General features: G+C 41.5%; 1 protein-coding gene across 3 annotated transcripts in view; it reads left to right on the forward strand.

Annotated features, from left to right (window-relative positions):
• Window positions 1-19,635: 19,635 nt before the first annotated feature.
• The window catches only part of LOC128686483 (longitudinals lacking protein, isoforms H/M/V), a 48,129-nt gene continuing 43,416 nt past the window's right edge, over window positions 19,636-24,348 (forward strand). Inside the window, exon 1 of one of the 3 annotated variants that reach the window (XM_070085969.1) lies at window positions 19,636-19,744. The gene's annotated coding sequence lies outside the window, so the exon portion shown is untranslated. The other 2 variants (XM_070085970.1, XM_070085971.1) reach the window with 2 other exon arrangements.

A 24,348-nucleotide genomic window follows, 5' to 3' on the forward strand; every position in this document is an offset into this window, starting at 1 on the left:
TTTGCATTAATAGGTTGATCAACTGCCTGGCTTACACCCTTTAATTTATTCAAAGCCTTACTTTTACAAGACAGTTTTTCTTCCAATTCGTAATGTTGATTAATTAAAACATTCATTTCCATTCCATCTGCACAATTCTCTAGCAGATCTCTTTCACAGTCTTTAAACCACAATTTGTACCAATCAAATCTACTCTCTAAAGCATCTAAATATAACTTTAATTCATTAGGGTTCACGGTTCTTTGATTCACTAAATCAAATGCCTTCGTCACATGGCTTTTAATAGCCTGTAATGATGCTTTCATTACTCTAAAATTCACGGACTTGTCAGCCACATTAACTCCATTAGATCCAGTCATGGTTAGAGAATTATTAATCACTGATTATACAACTTAAGTAGGCGCCTTATAAGAGTAATTCTTGCACTTTACTCTTGTATAAATCCTAGCCACACATGTGCTAGCAATTAATTGGGCTAATTGTCATCCATCACACGATCGATTAAACTTGTGCACCCTACACCCACTTCCTTCAATCAGTCACTTAATTATTAAGTAATTAATTCAATTAATTTTTTCACTGATTGCATCCGTTTTCGAAGGACCAACGGGCAGATATGGAAAATTTTCTAGGGTGCTTACCTGTATGTACCTCAACATTATATACATACCAGTAATCTCATTGGGAGACAATCATATTGTTTACCGTAGTCACCCCGTGTAGACATGTGAGAAAACTTAACCACCCCTGGTCGCACCAAGTGGTCCCCTCGACCTCACAATCTTATCCATATCTATCCGAGACCAGTATGGATTGGGTAGCACCCACAAGTACGGTGCTACTAATTAATTGTGGACTGTATAGATTATATTAGTTTAGCTGAATGAAGGGGAGGGGGGTAGGATACACCTGGATACATCCGTCAAGGAAAACATTTGTACATAATCCCAATACTTACCAGATGTTCTCTGGTGGTCACTTGATGTAGCTGGATCACTCGTAACCTATCTAATTATAACATACCACTACTGGCCAGTCTAAGGTTGCTATAACTAGAAGGGTTACTTAACTGTGGGTGATTGATATTCCTCATTTCTTGATTCACCATCTCATTTTCGATGTCCTGCTACACCGACACGATTCTCATTCCAGCAGGACGAGGTATCCGCTGGTTTGTCCTGCTTTAGACGTCGTGACTCAAGGAGTTTCCCTTTCCTCGTCTCGTTAACAACGAGGTCTAGCGTGTTCACTCGGAGCAAACGACTTATTTCACTTCACATATTCTCTTAACTTAGCGTTATTATCATTAATTACATTACAATTCACAAGCCGATTTAACGTCTCATAACTATTATACAAACTAGAGGTCACTCCATTAAGATCACCATTCAAAACAATACGCGCCCTCCCCCCCGCACATCCGCGCATGCGCAAAGGGAACTCTTGGTTCTACTCTTATTTTCAAATACATTTTTGACCCATATAGACACATTAAACACCTATTAGGCACTATAGTTTCGGAAAATCAAAAAATTTTCCACAACTGGTGCAGCTGGTAGTGCTGCTGTTGTCGTACACTGGTGCAGCTGGTAGTGCTGCTGTTGTCGTACACTGGTGCAGCTGGTAGTGCTGCTGTTGTCGTACACTGGTGCAGCTGGTTGTGCTGCTGTTGTCGTACACTGGTGCAGCTGGTAGTGCTGCTGTTGTCGTACACTGGTGCAGCTGGTAGTGCTGCTGTTGTCGTACACTGGTGCAGCTGGTAGTGCTGCTGTTGTCGTACACTGGTGCAGCTGGTAGTGCTGCTGTTGTCGTACACTGGTGCAGCTGGTAGTGCTGCTGTTGTCATACACTGGTGCAGCTGGTAGTGCTGCTGTTGTCATACACTGATGCAGCTGGTAGTGCTGCTGTTGTCATACACTGGTGCAGCTGGTAGTGCTGCTGTTGTCATACACTGGTGCAGCTGGTAGTGCTGCTGTTGTCATACACTGGTGCAGCTGGTAGTGCTGCTGTTGTCGTACACTGGTGCAGCTGGTAGTGCTGCTGTTGTCGTACACTGGTGCAGCTGGTTGTGCTGCTGTTGTCGTACACTGGTGCAGCTGGTAGTGCTGCTGTTGTCGTACACTGGTGCAGCTGGTAGTGCTGCTGTTGTCGTACACTGGTGCAGCTGGTAGTGCTGCTGTTGTCGTACACTGGTGCAGCTGGTAGTGCTGCTGTTGTCATACACTGATGCAGCTGGTAGTGCTGCTGTTGTCATACACTGGTGCAGCTGGTAGTGCTGCTGTTGTCATACACTGGTGCAGCTGGTAGTGCTGCTGTTGTCATACACTGATGCAGCTGGTAGTGCTGCTGTTGTCATACACTGGTGCAGCTGGTAGTGCTGCTGTTGTCATACACTGGTGCAGCTGGTAGTGCTGCTGTTGTCGTACACTGGTGCAGCTGGTAGTGCTGCTGTTGTCATACACTGATGCAGCTGGTAGTGCTGCTGTTGTCATACACTGGTGCAGCTGGTAGTGCTGCTGTTGTCATACACTGATGCAGCTGGTAGTGCTGCTGTTGTCATACACTGGTGCAGCTGGTAGTGCTGCTGTTGTCATACAGAGTGATGGCTCTCATAAAGAAATTGGAGCACGCATCAATAACTGGGCCTCTACCCTTCAGACAGAACTGTTTGCCATACTCCTTGCACTCAAATGTGTCCATGTATCTAAGGTTGACACTTTAATTGTAACTGATTCTCTGTCATCCATAAATGCTCTCAACTCATTAAGTATAATGAGTATAATTAAGTATAATGTTTGTGTCAGAAGCCAGACACAGGTATGGTAAGATTGTGGACAGTGGAGTCAGAGTGCACATGCTGTGGATTCCATCTCACAATGGTCTTCAGATGCATGATAGAACTGATAAATTGGCTAAGCTGTATGCTTTCAAAGAGGGAGTAGATTACAATCTTGGCTTGCCAGTTAGCAGTTTGAGAACAATAATACGAGAAGAACTTCAATTGAACTTCATTGACTTAAGACTTAGGGAGATTGACACCAGTGAGTCCATCTATCATCATTCTATCATGCAGGAGGAGCCACATGTCTATGGTGCATCCAACAAAATAAGCCGACTCATGGATGTCACTACCGCCCGGCTCCGGCTGGGTTACAAGTATCTATGGCAGGTTAAATCACCACCACCAGATGTAGACCAAACGAAATGTAAACTTTGCCAGATGGACTATTGTCACACCTTGCGTCATTATGTACTGGAGTGAGTCACACCCTGCGTCATTATGTACTGGACTGTGATCAAATTAATGAATTTAGAAACAACTCACTCAGAAATGTTCAAGAAATGGCAAAATATTTTATCCACAGTGGTATATTACAGACCATTCTGGAGAAATACCCTGACTTTAAATAACAAAAAAGGCACAATACCGTGACTGGAACGATACACAAATAACCCGCACATAAAAGAGAGAAGCTTACGACGACGTTTCGGTCCGACTTGGACCATTTACAAAGTCACACTAACCAGAAGTGGAGCAGGACGGCTATATATAGGCAGGAAGAGGTGGTGGTAGTAGAAATAGTAATAGTACAAGAATGGTATATAATACCAACAAGATGAAATTAAGACATGCGCTACACCCGGGCATCTCTATCGTAGACGTTTCGCCATCCAGCCAGCCACTGGATGGCGAAACGCCCACAACAAAGACACCCAGACACCGCACATGTGTCTTAATTTCATCAGTAGTGACAGTTCATGACAAGTGGAACCAAGTAAACCAAGTCCTAACCGATATAAGCTGGGAAGATATACTAAGCAACACAGACCCCAACTTATGCCTAGAACACATTAACTCGGTGGCACTCGATGTATGCACAAGGCTTATTCCTCTAAGAAAAAGGAGTAGATGTAAAATAGAAAGAAACAGGCGCTCCCTTTACAGGCGACGGAAAAGAATAACAGAGCGGCTAAAAGAGGTCAATATATCTGAAATGCGTAGGGAGTCACTGGTCAGAGAAATAGCAAGCATCGAACTCAAGCTAAAGGAATCTTATAGGAGTCAGGAATCGCGGGAAGAACTAAAAGCCATAAATGAAATCGAAAGAAACCCAAAGTATTTCTTCTCCTATGCCAAATCAAAGTCGAGAACAACGTCCAGTATTGGGCCCCTACTTAAACAAGATGGGTCCTACACAGATGACAGCAAGGAAATGAGTGAGCTACTCAAGTCCCAGTGTGACTCAGTTTTTAGCAAGCCGCTAACCAGACTGAGAGTCGAAGATCAAAATGAATTTTTTATGAGAGAGCCACAGAATTTGGTTAACACAAGCCTATCTGATGTTATCCTGACGCCAAATGACTTCGAACAGGCGATAAATGACATGCCCATGCACTCTGCCCCAGGGCCAGACTCATGGAACTCCGTGTTCATCAAGAACTGCAAGAAGCCCCTATCACGAGCTTTTACCATCCTATGGAGAGGGAGCATGGACACGGGGGTCGTCCCACAGTTACTAAAAACAACAGACATAGCCCCACTCCACAAAGGGGGCAGTAAAGCAATAGCAAAGAACTACAGACCGATAGCACTAACATCCCATATCATAAAAATCTTTGAAAGAGTCCTAAGAAGCAAGATCACCACCCATCTAGAAACCCATCAATTACACAACCCAAGGCAACATGGGTTTAGAACAGGTCGCTCCTGTCTGTCTCAACTATTGGATCACTACGACAAGGTCCTAAATGCACTAGAAAACAAAAAGAATGCAAATGTAATATATACAGACTTTGCAAAAGCCTTCGACAAGTGTGACCATGGCGTAATAGCGCACAAAATGCGTGCTAAAGGAATAACAGGAAAAGCTGGTCGATGGATCTATAATTTCCTCATTAACAGAACACAGAGTAGTAGTCAACAGAGTAAAGTCCGAGGCAGCTACGGTGAAAAGCTCTGTTCCACAAGGCACAGTACTCGCTCCCATCTTGTTCCTCATCCTCATATCTGACATAGACAAGGATGTCAGCCACAGCACCGTGTCTTCCTTTGCAGATGACACCCGAACCTGCATGACAGTGTCTTCCATTGCAGACACTGCAAGGCTCCAGGCGGACATCAACCAAATCTTTCAGTGGACTGCAGAAAACAATATGAAGTTCAACGATGAGAAATTTCAATTACTCAGATATGGTAAAAAGAGGAAATTAAATCTTCATCAGAGTACAAAACAAATTCTGGCCACAAAATAGAGCGAAACACCAACGTCAAAGACCTGGGAGTGATCATGTCGGAGGATCTCACCTTCAAGGACCATAACATTGTATCAATCGCATCTGCTAGAAAAATGACAGGATGGATAATGAGAACCTTCAAAACTAGGGATGCCAAGCCCATGATGACACTCTTCAGGTCACTTGTTCTATCTACGATGGAATATTGCTGCACATAACAGCACCTTTCAAGGCAGGTGAAATTGCTGACCTAGAAAATGTACAGAGATCCTTCACGGCGCGCATAACGGAGATAAAACACCTCAATTACTGGGAGCACTTGAGGTTCCTGAACCTGTATTCCCTAAAACGCAGGCGGGAGAGATACATGATTATATACACCTGGAAAATCCTAGAGGGACTAGTACCGAACTTGCACACGAAAATCACTCACTACGAAAGCAAAAGACTTGGCAGACGATGCAACATCCCCCCAGTGAAAAGCAGGGGTGTCACTAGCACGCTAAGAGACCATACAGTAAGTGTCAGGGGCCCGAGACTGTTCAACTGCCTCCCAGCATACATAAGGGGGATTACCAACAGACCCCTGGCAGTCTTCAAGCTGGCACTGGACAAGCACCTAAAGTCGGTTCCTGACCAGCCGGGCTGTGGCTCGTACGTTGGTTTGCGTGCAGCCAGCAGTAACAGCCTGGTTGATCAGGCTCTGATCCACCAGGAGGCCTGGTCACAGACCGGGCCGCGGGGGCGTTGACCCCCGGAACTCTCCAGGTAAACTCCAGGTAATGTATAGGAGTGAGGCTGATTCATTACCTTTGTAACTTGCCATGATTGTGACCAGATCTACCTGGAGTTCATTACCTTTGTAACTAGTTCAGCTATCATAACTTTGGGGTCCAGTCACTGGACCCATTATGTACCTTTGTAATCTTTTGACTACCGCCCACAGAATGGTTATGGGGTGCATAATAAAGATATTAAACTAAACTAATTATCGATGTCTCGTCATGCAGGCAAAATGAGATCTTTCTTGTTTCTTTAGGCAATTTAGATAAGTTGATTATGAGAAAGGTAGGGTAGTGGTCTGTGGTGTTATCTGTGATAATATCTGCTTGTAGTGGGGATATTATGTTGGTCCAGATATGGTCAAGTAACGAGGCACTTGTCTCAGAGATTCTTATTGGCTTCGTTATAGAGGGTAGCAACAAGCTGTTGCTCATAACATTTGTGAAATCAACTACTGGAGGGTCAGTTGCTTGGATAAGGTTGATGTTGAAATCTCCTGGTAGTATCAGATGGTGTTTATTCAACTCTGACACAATTATCATGTTTCTAAGGTTACTGCTAAAAGTGTAAGTGTTTGAGTGTGGTAGTCTGTAGACTGCACCAACTGTTATAGGTTTCTTAAGTGTTCTTGATGTGAATTTAGCTATTATATATTCGCCGTTTTCGTCCCGTACATTAGTTGATTTCATACATTCTAGTTCATCAGTGTAATAGATGGCAGTGCCTCCTCCTGGTTGGTCAAGCCTGCTGTTATGTATGGCTGTGTAACCAGGTATGGTAAATATGTCTGTGGTTCGAACCTGGTACGGGTGGAAACATTAATAATAATAATAATAATAATAATAATAATAATAATAATAATAATATCTTTATTTACTACAGGTACATGTACAAGGTATACAGACCATAGCTGACATCAGTGTTATACTACTATGTAGAAAGCCCCTTGTTATGCAGAGCATTTCCCGCAAATTAGGCCAGTTTTGTCCCATGATGCGACCCACACCAATCGACCAACTCCCAGGTACCCATTTTACTGATGACTGAACATAGACAACCGGTGTAGCGAAACACGTCTGATGTTTCCACCCCTTCCCAGGGAATCGAACCCGGACCCCTCACCATTTGAAGCGAGATCTTTTGCCACCAGGCCACGTGTTTCCTTACACCTGCTGTCCATATTCACCTGGGAGTAAAATAGGTACCTAGGTGTTAGTCGACTGGTGTGGGTCGCACCCTGGGAACAAAATTGAACTAATTAGCCAGAAATGCTCAGCATAACAAGCAGCTTTATATGCAGTAGTATGTTACTGATGTCAGCTATGGTCTGTATACCTTGTACATGTACTTGTAGTAAATAAAGATTATTATTATTAATAACATTATTATTACACTAGCTGAAGATTCGTCTGTAAAAACTTGCATTTGTGGTCACAGTGGTGCCTGTGCTAACCTTCCTATGGTGTAGAAATATACCTAGTTGTACGAATCTTATTGTGGCTAGCTGGTCTAGTGGCTAACGCGACGGGCTGGAGTTTTGAGACTCTCTGACCGCGGGTTCAATCCCGGCCGGGGTATGGTTTGTTTGCAATCGTGTACCTGGAATATTACCTGGAGAGGGTTCCGGGGGTCAACGCCCCCGCGGCCCGGTCTGTGACCAGGCCTCCTGGTGGATCAGAGCCTGATCAACCAGGCTGTTGCTGCTGGCTGCACGCAAACCAACATACGAGCCACAGCCTGGCTGGTCAGGAACCGACTTTAGGTGCTTGTCCAGTGCCAGCTTGAAGACTGCCAGGGGTCTGTTGGTAATCCCCCTTATGTATGCTGGGAGGCAGTTGAACAGTCTCGGGCCCCTGACACTTATTGTATGGTCTCTTAACGTGCTAGTAACACCCCTGCTTTTCATTGGGGTGATGTTGCATCGTCTGCCAAGTCTTTTGCTTTCGTAGTGAGTGATTTTCGTGTGCAAGTTCGGTACTAGTCCCTCTAGGATTTTCCAGGTGTATATAATCATGTATCTCTCCCGCCTGCATTCCAGGGAATACAGTTTTAGGAACCTCAAGCGCTCCCAGTAATTAGTAAGTAAGTAAGTTTAAGTTTATCTCCAAATACAGTTATGAGCGCCCTAGTAAGAAGGTTTTTATCTCTTATGTGAAGGTTCTCTGTACATTTTCTAGGTCAGCAATTTCACCTGCCTTGAAAGGTGCTGTTAGTGTGCAGCAATATTCCATCCTAGATAGAACAAGTGACCTGAAGAGTGTCATCATGGGCTTGGCATCCCTAGTTTTGAAGGTTCTCATTATCCATCCTGTCATTTTTCTAGCAGATGCGATTGATACAATGTTATGGTCCTTGAAGGTGAGATCCTCCGACATGATCACTCCCAAGTCTTTGACATTGGTGTTTCGCTCTATTTTGTGGCCAGAATTTGTTTTGTACTCTGATGAAGATTTAATTTCCTCTTGTTTACCATATCTGAGTAATTGAAATTTCTCATCATTGTTTTCTGCAGCCCACTGAAAGATTTGGTTGATGTCCGCCTGGAGCCTTGCAGTGTCTGCAATGGAAGACACTGTCATGCAGATTCGGGTGTCATCTGCAAAGGAAGACACGGTGCTGTGGCTGACATCCTTGTCTATGTCGGATATGAGGATGAGGAACAAGATGGGAGCGAGTACTGTGCCTTGTGGAACAGAGCTTTTCACCGTAGCTGCCTCGGACTTTACTCTGTTGACTACTACTCTCTGTGTTCTGTTAGTGAGGAAATTATAGATCCATCGACCAACTTTTCCTGTTATTCCTTTAGCACGCATTTTGTGCGCTATTACGCCATGGTCACATTTGTCGAAGGCTTTTGCAAAGTCCGTATATATTACATCTGCATTCTTTTTGTCTTCTAGTGCATTTAGGACCTTGTCGTAGTGATCCAATAGTTGAGACAGACAGGAGCGACCTGTTCTAAACCCATGTTGCCCTGGGTTGTGTAACTGATGGGTTTCTAGATGGGTGGTGATCTTGCTTCTTAGGACCCTTTCAAAGATTTTTATGATATGGGATGTTAGTGCTATCGGTCTGTAGTTCTTTGCTGTTGCTTTACTGCCCCCTTTGTGGAGTGGGGCTATGTCTGTTGTTTTTAGTCTCTGTAACTGGAACACAGATCTAATTCCCTAAATCAAGAGCCTCTCACCAGCATAAAAGAACCTTCCCTGAGGGGCTCTCTGTAATGTTGAGGTACAATACCTGGACCCATTATGTACCTCTGTAATATTGAAGTACAGTACCTGGACCCATTATATACTTCTGTAATGTTGAAGTACAGTGCCTGGACCCATTATATACCTCTGTAATGTTGAGGTATAGTACCTGGACTCATTATATACCTCTGTAATGTTGAGGCACAGTACCTGTACCCTTTATGAGCCTCTGTAATGTTGAAGTACAGTACCTGGACCCATTATATACCTCTGTAATGTTGGAGTACCGTACCTGGACCCATTATATACCTCTGTAATATTGAGGTACAGTACCTGGACCCATTATATACTTCTGTAATGTTGAAGTATAGTACCTGCACCCATTATATACTTTTGTAATCTTGAAGTACAGCTCTTGGACCCATTATGTACCTCTGTAATGTTGAAGTACAGTGCATGGACCCATTATATACCTCTGTAATGTTGAAGTACAGTACCTGGACCCATTATATACCTCTGTAATCTTGAAGTACAGCTCTTGGACCCATTATATACCTCTGTAATGTTGAGGTACAGTACCTGGACCCATTATATACCTCTGTAATCTTGAAGTACAGCTCTTGGACCCATTATATACCTCTGTAATGTTGAAGTACAGTACCTGGACCCATTATATACCTCTGTAATGTTGAAGTACAGTACCTGGACCCATTATATACCTCTGTAATGCTGAAACAGTACCTTGACCCATTATATACCTCTAATGTTGAAGTACAGTACTTGGACCCATTATATACCTCTGTAATGCTGAAACAGTACCTTGACCCATTATATACCTCTGTAATGTTGGAGTACAGTACCCGAACCCATTATATACCTCTAATGCTGAAATACAGTACCTTGACCCATTATATACCTCTAATGTTGAAGTACAGTACCTGGACCCATTATATACCTCTGTAATGCTGAAACAGTACCTTGACCCATTATATACCTCTGTAATGTTGGAGTACAGTACCCGAACCCATTATATACCTCTAATGCTGAAATACAGTACCTTGACCCATTATATACCTCTGTAATGTTGGAGTACAGTACCTGGACCCATTATATACCTCTAATGTTGAAGTACAGTACCTGGACCCATTATATACCTCTAATGTTGAAGTACAGTTCCTGGACCTATTATATACCTGTGAAAATTATTTAATTTCCGAAGCTATAGTGCCTAATAGGTGTTTAATGTGTTGATGTGGGTCAGGAAATGTATTTGAAAATGGACTAGAACCAACAGGGAAGCTCTGCGCCTGCGGTGATGGGCAGGGAAGAGGTCGAGACGGGGCATCAGGAGCGGGAGTGTTTTGAATGGAGTTAAGAGGCTGGTAAAGCATGGGACCAGGAAATTGGCGTTCACGGCGGCCTGAGGATTAATATAGGCCTCACTTCATAATAGGAAGTGTCATAACTGTTCCTGGTGAAGAGTGAGGGAATGTGATTTACGGGACCACCGTAATAAAGTGGTAAAATTAATGAATAATGGTAGGACCGGTGGTGACTGGTGCGACGCCATGGATTGTGTCCAGGGGAAAATACCCATGATTTAATCATCACTCATCGGTCTCAGATCTTAATGGAGTGACCTCAAATGTGCATAATTATGAGACATTAAATCGTCGTGTGAATTGTAATGTAATCGCTGATAATAACACTAAGTTAAGAGAATGTGTGAAGTGAAATAAGTCGCCTTACTCCGAATGAACACGTGGAGTCCTCGTGGTTCCTGTCCCGAGGATAGTGAAGTTTTTATGGAGTCCCAACTCTAAACCGGGACAAACCAACGGATACCTCGTCCAGCTGGAATAAGAACCGTGTCGGTGTAGCAGGACATCGAAATGAGATAGTGAATGGAGGAAACAAGGAGCATCAATCACCCAAAGTTTATTCTTTATAAGGATTACAATTCTGAGTTTACAGAATTTGGTTGTGTGGTTTACATGTAGTAAAATAATGATTACAGAGTGTACCACTAGAACACCTAGCATGGCTAGGCATTTCGGGCAGACTTAGTTTAATTCTTAATTTTAAAATATTACAAAATTATGAGGTAAGTTGGTATTATGGCTAAGTGACTAAATACTAGTTTGTGAGTTTAGCCATGTGGATGCTTTTGTTTTGGCACAGTACATAGTTTTAGTATTGGAGTATCACAGGATTCATTATTTTAAGATTGAGATTAATATTTCTGTTTATGGTCAAATGGGTGAGTGAGTGTAAGTGTGAACCACCAGGTGGTATTCGTGTAGTTAGTTGATGGGGTGTATCAGGGAGATAAGATGTTTTCTGATGGTAGTTTTGAAGGTGATGAATGTGTCTGCAGTTCTAGAGTTCTCAGGTAGGGTGTTCCAGATTTTAGGGCCTTTGACATACATTGAATTTTTGTAAAGGTTTAGTTGGACACGGGGAATGTCGTAGAGATGCTTGTGTCTGGTGTTATGCCTGTGGGTTCTGTCACAACTATCAAGAAAGCGTTTTAGGTCAAGGTTGATATTGGAGTTTAAGTTCCTGTAGATGTAGATTGCACAGTAGTAAGTGTGGATGTACTGAACAGGGAGTAAGTTTAGATCTATGAAGAGTGGGGGGGTGTGTTGCCAGGGATGGGATTTAGTGATTATTCTTACTGCAGCTTTTTGTTGGGTTATTATTGGCTTTAGGTGTGTTGCTGCAGTTGATCCCCAAGCACAAATAGCATAGGTGAGGTATGGATAAATAAGCGAGTGGTATAGTGTGAGAAGGGCATTTTGCGGCACGTAGTATCGTATCTTGGAGAGGATCCCAACCGTTTTGGATACTTTTTTGGTTATGTGTTGGATATGGGTGCTGAAATTCAGGTTGTTGTCAAGGTATAGGCCTAGGAATTTGCCCTCATTATGTCTGGTAATTAGAGTGTTGTCGATCTTAATGTTAATTTGTGCATCTCCTGCTCTGCTACCAAACATAATATAGTAGGTTTTGTCAGTGTTAAGCGTAAGTTTATTGGCTGTCATCCAGGTCGATATTTTGATCAGCTCCTCGTTAACAATGGTGTTGAGGGTGGCAAGATTATGGTGAGAGATGACATAAGTCGTGTCGTCAGCAAAGAGAATGGGTTTCAGGTGTTGGGATACGTTTGGAAGATCATTGATGTATATGAGGAAGAGCAGGGGACCAAGGACACTTCCCTGCGGAACTCCAGTATCAAGTGGCCGTGTTGTTGATGCTGTGTCTTTAATGGTGACATACTGATACCTATTAGTAAGGTAAGATTTGAAATAAGCAAGCGCATGGCCTCTTATACCGTAATGGTCAAGTTTGTGGAGTAGGATGTCGTGGTCTACTGTGTCAAAAGCTTTTCTTACCTGGAGTTTACCTGGAGAGAGTTTCGGGGGTCAACGCCCCCGCGGCCCGGTCTGTGACCAGGCCTCCTGGTGGATCAGCGCCTGATCAACCAGGCTGTTGCTGCTGGCTGCACGCAAACCAACGTACGAGCCACAGCCCGGCTGATCAGGAACTGACTTTAGGTGCTTGTCCAGTGCCAGCTTGAAGACTGCCAGGGGTCTGTTGGTAATCCCCCTTATGTGTGCTGGGAGGCAGTTGAACAGTCTCGGGCCCCTGACACTTATTGTATGGTGTCTTAACGTGCTAGTGACACCCCTGCTTTTCATTGGGGGGATGGTGCATCGTCTGCCAAGTCTTTTGCTTTCGTAGTGAGTGATTTTCGTGTGCAAGTTCGGTACTAGTCCCTCTAGGATTTTCCAGGTGTATATAATCATGTATCTCTCCCTCCTGCGTTCCAGGGAATACAGGTTTAGAAACCTCAAGCGCTCCCAGTAATTGAGGTGTTTTATCTCCGTTATGCGCGCCGTGAAGGTTCTCTGTACATTTTCTAGGTCGGCAATTTCACCTGCCTTGAAAGGTGCTGTTAGAGTGCAGCAATATTCCAGCCTAGATAGAACAAGTGACCTGAAGAGTGTCATCATGGGCTTGGCCTCCCTAGTTTTGAAGGTTCTCATTATCCATCCTGTCATTTTTCTAGCAGATGCGATTGATACAATGTTATGGTCCTTGAAGGTGAGATCCTCCGACATAATCACTCCCAGGTCTTTGACGTTGGTGTTTCGCTCTATTTTGTGGCCAGAATTTGTTTTGTACTCTGATGAAGATTTAATTTCCTCATGTTTACCATATCTGAGTAATTGAAATTTCTCATCGTTGAACTTCATATTGTTTTCTGCAGCCCACTGAAAGATTTGGTTGATGTCCGCCTGGAGCCTTGCAGTGTCTGCAATGGAAGACACTGTCATGCAGATTCGGGTGTCATCTGCAAAGGAAGACACGGTGCTGTGGCTGACATCCTTGTCTATGTCGGATATGAGGATGAGGAACAAGATGGGAGCTAGTACTGTGCCTTGTGGAACAGAGCTTTTCACCTTAGCTGCCTCGGACTTTACTCTGTTGACGACTACTCTCTGTGTTCTGTTAGTGAGGAAATTATAGATCCATCGACCGACTTTTCCTGTTATTCCTTTAGCGCGCATTTTGTGCGCTATTACGCCATGGTCACACTTGTCGAAGGCTTTTGCAAAGTCTGTATATATTACATCTGCATTCTTTTTGTCTTCTAGTGCATTTAGGACCTTGTCGTAGTGATCCAGTAGCTGAGACAGACAGGAGCGACCTGTTCTAAACCCATGTTGCCCTGGGTTGTGTAACTGATGGGTTTCTAGATGGGTGGTGATCTTGCTTCTTAGGACCCTTTCAAAGATTTTTATGATATGGGATGTTAGTGCTATTGGTCTGTAGTTCTTTGCTGTTGCTTTACTGCCCCCTTTGTGGAGTGGGGCTATATCTGTTGTTTTTAGTAACTGAGGGACGACCCCCGTGTCCATGCTCCCTCTCCATAGGATGGAAAAGGCTCTTGATAGGGGCTTCTTGCAGGTCAATAAAAATTCCTAGTGGACATTCCTTATTTTCCAATGCTGTGTAAAGCAGATCTAGCACTTTTATGATTGCATCATTAGTGCTTTTATTTTTCCTGAATCCAAATTGGCAGGGGTTGAGTATGTTTTGTGCCGTTATAAATTAATATAGTCTCCTGTGCACGAGTTTCTCAAAGATTTTGGATAGCAATGGTAAGTTTGATATTGGCCTATAGTTGTTTAAGTCTGTAGGGTCACCACCTTTATGTATTGGTGTAACCCTTGCCATCTTGAGTAGTTTCGGGAAGGTGCTAGTTTCTAGTGACTTGTTAAAAAGTAATGAAATAGCATGCGAAAGGACATGTGCCGCTCGCTTGTACAGTAATGGTGGGACATGAGACAGATTCTCCGAGTTATTTTTAAGTGACTTTATAATCTCGGTGACTTCCGTGGGCTCAGTTGGTGCAAGATAGAAGGAATTTGGGAAATTCCCATCTAGGTAGTCCCTGGCATGGGCATTGGTATGTGGGATTTTATTGGCGAGATTAGATCCTATGGTTGAGAAGAAGTCGTTTATCTTGTTAGCTGTCAGTGGGATGTAGTGGTGTTTCATTAGGTTTAGTTAGGACAATATTCTTGTTTTTTTTTCAGTTTGTGGGTCCCTAGAATCTGAGAGAGTGTTTTGCAGGTCTTTTTTATATCTCCTCTAGTGTCTGTGAATCTACTGGAGTAGTATAGTTGTTTGGCTTTCTTTATTACTTTGGTGAGAACTGATGAATAGTGTTTAAGAATATCATTGTGTATTAAGCCCTGTCTATATTGCTTTTCATATTGGTTTTTCTTGTCAATGGATTTCAGAATGGTGCTGGTTAGCCATGGGCAACCAAGCCGTTTGTTTGTGATCTGTTTCGTTTTTATAGGACAATGTTTGTTGTATAGTCTAAGTAATTTGTTAAGAAAAATGTCTGTCCAGTCATCAATACCACTGGCCTTGGAGAATTCTGTAGGCCAGTCAACAGTCTCTAGGTCAGCTGTGAACTTCCTTATTGAGGCCTCGTCATGGAGTCTAAATGAGACTGTTGTATTCAAGTGGTGGTTTACTAATGTTTGTCAGGAGGAAGGTAGGGTAGTGGTCTGTAGTGCTATCTGTGATTATCCCTGATTTAAGGGGGGCTAGTATATTGGTCCATATGTGGTCTATTATGGTTGCACTTGTCTCAGTGAGCCTGGTTGGTTTAGTTATTGTTGGTATGGGAAGTGTGTTGTTCATATTGTTGATGAAATCAGTTACAGGCTGATCATCTAGTATGCCAAGGTTGATGTTGAAGTCTCCAGCTAAGAGAAGGTGGTGCTTATTCATTTGTCTGTTTGTTATTAGTGACTTTAATTTCTCGCTGAAATTTGGGATGTTTGTGTGAGGTATCCGGTAAATGGCACCGATTGTTATAGGTGTCTTAAGGTTTTTTACAGTAAAATTAGCAAAAATGTATTCCCCATATTCATCACTAAAGCAAGTGGTGCTAATACAAGATAATTGGTTAGAGTAATAGATTGCAATACCACCCCCAACTTGGTTTGGTCTGCAGTTGTGAATTGCTGTGTATCCTGGTAGAGGGTAGATATCTATTGTGTCCTGCTTAAGCCAGGTCTCAGTAAGAATAATGCAGGAGAAGGGTGTCTTTAGTGATTCAAGGAGTGCCAGGAGGTCATCATAGTGTTTGCTTAAGGACCTGATGTTGTAGTTAAGTACTGATAGACTTTTAGCATTGTTTAGGATAGTGCTGGCTTGTGATGCTGTGTAATAAAGGCAGTTACTTTCCAATAGGTTTTGATTGGGTGTCAGATTATGGAGGTTTAGATCAGGGTCAACGTGATCAATCATCTTCTAAGTTTAAATTATGGTTATTTATATCCTGAGTTGTGTGTTGAGTTCTAGTACTGATATCTGTAGTGGTGGGAAGTTTGGACAAGTATATAGCTAGAGTATTTTGGTCATATAGAGTATAGTCACTACTACACATAATGAAGTTGATGTTGTCTATGTGTTGTGCTGGAATGAACTAAAGTACAACTAGGTATAAACTAGTAATATAAAAATACAAATTAAAAATAAGACTCTCACTTGTAATTGCACTAAGGTCTAATATAATGACTTTTGTGGAGTCTATGTTTTGAGCTAGAATGAGCTACAGTTAAGTAACCCTTCTAGTTATGGCAGACTGATACTGGCCAGTTATGTATGTTGCAATTGGATAGGTTGGGGGTGATCCAGCTACATCAAGTGACCACCAGAGAATATCTGGTAAGTGGTGGTATTATATACAAGTGTTTTTTCCTTGATGGATATATACAGGTGTAACCTTCCCCCCCCCTTCATTCAGTTAAACTAATATAATCTATACAGTCCACAATTATTTAGTAGTGCCGTACTCTGTGGGTACCATCCAATTTATACTGGTCTCGGATAGATATGGATAAGATTGTGAGGTCGAAGGGACCACCTGCAGGGACCAGGGGTGGATAAGTTTTCTCACATGTCTACACGGGGTGACTACGGTAAACAATATGGCTGTTGTCTTCCAATGAGATTACTTGTATGCATATAATGTTGAGGTACATACAGGTAACCCCCTATAAATTTTTCCATAATACCTCTAATGTTGAAGTATAGTACCTGGACCCATTATATACCTCTGTAATGTTGAGGTACAGTACCTGAACCCATTATATACCTCTGTTATGTTGAAGTACAGTACCTGGACCCATTATGAGTTAGTTTAATATGTTTATTATGCACCCCATACCCATCCTGTGGGCGGTAGTCAAAAGATTACAGAGGTACATAATTGGTCCAGGGACTGGACTCCAAAGTTTTGATAGCTGAGCAAGTTACAGAGGTAATGAACTCACAATTTACAAATGTAATGAACTCACAATTTACAAAGGTAATGAACTCACAATTTACAAAGGTAATGAACTCCAGGTAAGTCTGGTCACAATCATGACAAGTTACAAAGGTATTTACAGATTACAGAGGTACGTAATGGGTCCAGGGACTGGGCCCCCAAAGTTTTGATAGCTGAACTAGGTACAAAGGTAATGAGCTCACAAGTTACAAAGGTAATGAATTCTGTAGAATGGTTACTTACGTTTATACTTTGGCTACAATCATGAACAAATTATAGAGTAATGAGCAATTCACACTTCCACACCCGGTCACAACTGTAATGAGTTATTGGTGCAAATATTGATTGTTGAGTCACACACACCACACACACACACACACACACACACACACACACACACACACACACACACACACACACACACACACACACACACACACACACACACACACACACACACACTTTAGTTTAATATCTTTATGCACCCCATACCCATCCTGTGGGCGGTAGTCAAAAGATTACAAAGGTACATAATGGGTCCAGTGACTGGACCCCAAAGTTATGATAGCTGAACTAGTTACAAAGGTAATGAACTCCAGGTAGATCTGGTCACTAATCATGGCAAGTTACAGAGGTAATGAATCAGCTTCACTCCTATACATGGTTACAGTCATGAACAAATTACAAAGTAATGAACCACTGATACGTCCACACCTGGTCACAATTGTAATGAGTTATAAATACAAATATTAAGTGGATCATACACCCACACTAGCGCGCGCGCGCACATACACACACGAGGGCGCACGCACGGACATGTGCACACGAGCGTACAAATATATGCATACACACAAGGACGCACACCCACACACACACACCAACACACACACACACCAACACCCACACACACACACCCTCACACACACCCACACACACACCCTCACACACACCCACACACACACCCACACACACACACACACACCCACTTATGAGCCTTTGTAATGTTGAAGTACAGCACCTGGACCGATTATATACCTCTGTAATGTTGAGATACAGTACCAAGACCCATTATGAGCCTCTGTAATGTTGAAGTACAGTACCTTGACCAATTATATACCTCTGTAATGTTGGAGTACAGTACTTGGACCCATTATATGCCCCTGCAATGTTGAAGTTTAGTACCCGGACCCATTATATACCCCTGCAATGTTGAAGTACAGCACCTGGACCCATTATATGCCCCTGCAATGTTGAAGTTTAGTACCCGGACCCATTATATACCCCTGCAATGTTGAAGTACAGCACCTGGACCCATTATATGCCCCTGCAATGTTGAAGTTTAGTACCCGGACCCATTATATACCCCTGCAATGTTGAAGTACAGCACCTGGACCCATTATATACCTCTGTAATGTTGAAGTACAGCACCTGGACCCATTATATACCCCTGCAATGTTGAAGTACAGCACCTGGACCCATTATATACCCCTGCAATGTTGAAGTATAGCACCTGGACTCATTATATACCCCTGCAATGTTGAAGTACAGTACCTGGGCCCATTATGAGCCTCTGCAATGTTGAAGTTTAGTACCTGGACCCATTATATACCCCTGCAATGTTGAAGTACAGCACCTGGACCCATTATATACCTCTGTAATGTTGAAGTACAGCACCTGGACCCATTATATACCCCTACAATGTTGAAGTACAGTACCTGGACCCATTATGAGCCTCTGCAATGTTGAAGTTTAGTACCTGGGCCCATTATGAGCCTGTGTAATGAATTAACTACTGTTCATACCATAACTATGGGTTGCATAATAAAGATATTAAACTAGCTAGTTGTTTAGTCTTGGAAATAATAATTAGCTTTAGTGAACCAGCACAAACATTTAGTTTTTCTCCTAAAATTTAAATTTAAATGTTTTACGCAAGTGAGCCTAAAGTCTGTAGGGATTATATATATAAACAGTATTGTGTTTACAATATATATATAATATTTCTTATTCACGAAGGAATAATAATGATGAGAAACATACATGTGCAAACGAATAATAATGGTAATATAACGAGAGTGATGTAAATAATGTGTAGTATGAGGTTAAGTTTATTTAGGTACAAGTACACATAAATACAGTTACATAAATTATCATACATAGCAGCATATGTGTAGATTACTTAGTCCAGCCCAAAAAAGGCAGACAAAGTGATTTACTTCCACTTAGGTAGTTGTGGGTTAGTAAGGTTTATCCTAGGTTAGATGTATATAATATCTGTATGTGTCCATAATATCTGTGAACCATCGTGAGGAGTGCTTTATATATATATATATATTATGTGGGTAGTTAGCTTAATATTATGCACCACATACCCATCCTGTGGGCGTGGGTAGTATTATAATCTAGAGTGACTTACTAGTAGTAGTGGTGGAAATAAGTCACTTTATCTGACGTTTTTGGGTTATTCTAGGTAATATACTGCTATATATGATAACTTATGTAAGTATATTTATGTATATTTATACATAGGTGAAGTTAGTTAGTATGTTGTTAGGTTAGTAGTGCAGGTGATGGCCGCAGCGTGCTGGTGGCGCTGTCTACACATCGATTGTTTACCTCTGTTACCTCAGCCTCTCACTGCCTCACTATAACACTCTACAATATTATTACTGTGAGTACTGTGGTGGTGGTGTAGCCTCGAGGGTGTGCTGGAGACTGTATCCTGACAAGTACACTCATCATCATCCTTGTTATTACTTTGTTATTACTACACTTTCATTCTTCTCTCGTAGGTTTATTTAGGTACATTTAAATGTTATGTAAATTATCGTGTATAACAGTGTATGTGTAATTACTCAGGATAATGTAAAAAAAAAGTTAGTGACTATATTTCCATTGTGGTTCTTCATGTACCACCATTCTTGTTCTTATATACCACCATTCTTGTTCTTATATACCATCATTCTTGTTCTTATATACCATCATTCTTTTTCTTATATACCATCATTCTTGTTCTTATATACCACCATTCTTGTTCTTATATACCACCATTCTTGTTCTTATATACCATCATTCTTGTTCTTATATACCATCATTCTTGTTCTTATATACCACCATTCTTGTTCTTATATACCACCATTCTTGTTCTTATATACCATCATTCTTGTTCTTATATACCATCATTCTTGTTCTTATATACCACCATTCTTGTTCTTATATACCACCATTCATTCTTGTTCTTATATACCATCATTCATGTACCACCATTCTTGTTCTTATATACCACCATTCTTGTTCTTATATACCACCATTCTTGTTCTTATATACCATCATTCTTGTTCTTATATACCACCATTCTTGTTCTTATATACCACCATTCTTGTTCTTATATACCATCATTCTTGTTCTTATATACCACCATTCTTGTTCTTATATACCACCATTCTTGTTCTTATATACCACCATTCTTGTTCTTATATACCATCATTCTTGTTCTTATATACCATCATTCTTGTTCTTATATACCACCATTCTTGTTCTTATATACCACCATTCTTGTTCTTATATACCATCATTCTTGTTCTTATATACCATCATTCTTGTTCTTATATACCACCATTCTTGTTCTTATATACCACCATTCTTGTTCTTATATACCATCATTCTTGTTCTTATATACCACCACTCTTGCTCTCGTACACCGCCACTCTTGCTCTCGTACACCGCCACTCTTGCTCTCGTACACCGCCACTCTTGCTCTCGTACACCGCCACTCTTGCTCTCGTACACCGCCACTCTTGCTCTCGTACACCGCCACTCTTGCTCTCGTACACCGCCACTCTTGCTCTCGTACACCGCCACTCTTGCTATCGTACACCGCCACTCTACCCAGACCTGTCAGTCGGCCAGGGAGGGAGACAACAGCAGCATAAAACAGTGACTCTCGACAGTCTCGTACTGTTACTTACTCAGACTTTTGGAAGTAATATCAAGGACCCTAGTGGAAGTAAGATGAGATTTTATTTGGATTTTTAACTCCAGAGGGTTAGGCCACCCAGGATAACTCAGGAAAGTCTGTGCATCATCAAGGACTGTCTTATTTCCATTGGGGTCTTTAAATATTGTCCTCCAGGATGCCACCCACACCAGTTGATTAACATTTGGGTACTTGCTTGCTAGGTGAATGGGACAACATGTGTAAGGAAACACGACCTGTGTTTCCACCCTTGCCGGGATCGAACTACTGATACAGTGTGAAGTAAGAGTGGTGCCTACCTGGCCACATAAACTTTATTCAAAATGTCTATTTTGGAAGCATATTTGTGTTCTTTCATGTGCAATGACAAGTTTTCTGGCAGTTTCTCTAATATGTTCAGCAATATTTACAATGAATTTCATATATCCTAGCATGTCTGATATTGTGTGGTGGTTTTTATTCCTTGTTAGTTTCTGTATGGTGGCCAAAGTGATGACTGATATTTTCTTGTTGGTTTAGTAACTTTGTAAGAAGATTGCTGAAGGAAGTCACGAAGGTACTCGGTACACTCGGTAATAAAACAACACAGGTATTTAATCTCTTTCACAGGTAACATACCTCAGTATCAGTTATTAAACCATGTTTCAGGTAACTTGCTCAGTATCACAGTTATTAAATCATGTCAACAACAAAGTATCAGTCATCACTTTGTTCACTATATAGGAACTCGCAAGGAACAAAAACAATGCACAGCGTCAAGAAGAACGTGCCAGGATATGTGAACCTCCTTGTGGAGGTTGTGATCAAATACCCATGTCAAAGAAATCAATTTCATTTGTGTTCATTAATATGTACTGACTGTCACTGCATATAAATGAACACAAATGAGCTTCCAGAAGAAATGCACGGAGATCAAACTAATTAAAGAGGATGACAAATTCAAGAGTGTCCTCAACACAACTTTCAACACTAGTGTTCAAAACAAAGTAAGTTCACATTTAGACTAGTCTCTAGCCATACAGCTGTTTTATATTTTATTTATTAACACATCAGACATTCCCACCAAGACAGGGTGGCCTGAAAAAGAAAAACTTTCATCATCATTCACTCCATCCATACAACTGTTTATCAAAGCATATTGTCATGGCCAACTATGACCTCGTCTCCACATCTGACTTCCTTTTCCTACCTGCATACAGTGCAGTATTAGGCTTCCCAGTCAACACCACTAATTTAAAAAATAGCCTTTTATACAGGTGAAATGTCTTTAATTTTGCTAAAACTGCACTTTGTGCCATTTTTACACAGTCTATTGGTATTCGTATAACATTAATAGTTTTACTATGTCCTCAATAGATTGATTCCAATATAACATCAGCTCTTTTGAAGACTGGATGTTTATTTTTTGCATAATAAAATATTAGGTTTGGAGACTGCCTTTTTCTTTATACGTACATAGAGCAACATGAAGCCAGTAACCAGTGCAGTATAAGTATTTTAATTCTTAAATTTCCACTGGACACAAAAGTCTGCAACCTGATGGAGGTTCCTTGAAGCAACTTTTGACCCTTTAATGAAAATAGGATTATCAAATCTTCCCATACTGACAGTTGTCTATTCAGAAAATAAGCAAGTGTTCTCAGTGCTTCTCTCGCCTATCTGTTTATGCCATCCATTTCTCGTCTTGTGGTTAATGATCATCTTACATTCTCTACTCCTCTTTGCAGTTCACCACCACTCTTACTTCAAGCTGGAACACTATTACTTGTGCCTTGTGCCTTGATTGGGAAATTGTCATGTGTGTACAGTACAACAAAATCTTGATTTAGTGGAGTAATGGTGGGAAGGTGTCCGGCAGTGCTGATTTTGCACTAAATTTAAATAATGAATTTTTTTTTCCTTGATTGTAACAGTGAATACTTATGGAAACAAACTTTGTCCATTTCTTTTGAAATCGACTCGCCCAGCAAATTATAACAGTAATGGACAGTTTTGGAAAACAATGCACATGAAGACTTTTTCCATATATATCAACCCTTTAAACTTGGGGCATCATGGTGGCTTATGCTCCCTTCATGAAGTAAAATATTCTGCTCTGTTCCATCCCTAAGAAGGTATTGTTTTCTTGACAACTTCACTCCATTATTAGGTCATGCCAAAGGTAAATATGCTTTATTTTTCCTGTCTTCTCTATTATTGGCCTAACAAGTCATGCTTAATCTCCTGGGGTGGCCATAGCTTTTGTTAATCAGTTTTTTTTTTTTAATGCACTTGCCATCTAACAATAAGGTAGGGAGACCCCCAAAAAAAGCAAACGTTTCCACCATCATTCATTCAGCATTGTCTTGTCAGAAGTGTTGACATCATAATTAAGATCACCCTTACGTTGCAACATCCTCATTTATACATTAGAGTTCAAGCATTGTAGTTCCTTCCTGCAGGACATAAGTGGTTAACTGTTTGTCCTGAATTCCTTTGTAAATATTATCTTGTTTTCACTCCAACAACATGTTGAACCTATTTTCCACTCATTATCTAGAATGCTCACACAAGCCTGGTAGATGTTCCAGCCCCTAGAACTTTATATCTCTTTGTCCCTTCTCACTTCAACCCTTCCTGAGATGACTCAAATTCTTTGTTCCACTCCAAATTTATATACAAACCATCTCAGCAGCCTGTTTGTAGCCCTCCAGAATTATACTTTTGGTAACTCCACACCATCTTCTAATCTTGTGTTCCAGATTCTCTGCAATTTATTCACATCACACATTGCTCTCAAACATTACCTCTCCACTGCCTCTAGCCTCCTTGCTGCAGTGTGCAAAGCCCATGCTTTGCACTTGTATATAAGTCTTGGTACCATTATTCTTTGGCATGTTAACTTTTTTTTTTTTTTCCTTCATAGACGAGTATCTTCCCATCTGGAGGCAGGAAACACAATGCCTGTACCCTGAAGGAGGGGTGGGGATATTTCAGTTTTGAGGGGCATTGGAGCTGTAGTGTCGGCATGCTTCCAGTAATACGGTGATAGAATGAGATGATGGTGAAAGTGTTTCTTCTTTTTCTGATCACCCTACCTTGATTTTATGGTTCACCCTCCTACTGACATGTCTTCTCCCAAATATATGAAAATGTTCACTTCTTCCATACTCCCTCTCTCTCCTGTCTGATATCCAATCTTTCATTGCTTAGCATGGCTTACGGAGGAAGAATTCTGTTCCACTTCCCCATGGAGGTAAGAGGAAATAAACAAGAACAAGAACTAGTAAGAAAATAGAAGAAAACCCAGAGGGGTGTGT

This window comes from Cherax quadricarinatus, chromosome 17 (genome assembly GCF_038502225.1).
Source record: "Cherax quadricarinatus isolate ZL_2023a chromosome 17, ASM3850222v1, whole genome shotgun sequence".
Lineage (NCBI taxonomy): Eukaryota > Metazoa > Arthropoda > Malacostraca > Decapoda > Parastacidae > Cherax > Cherax quadricarinatus.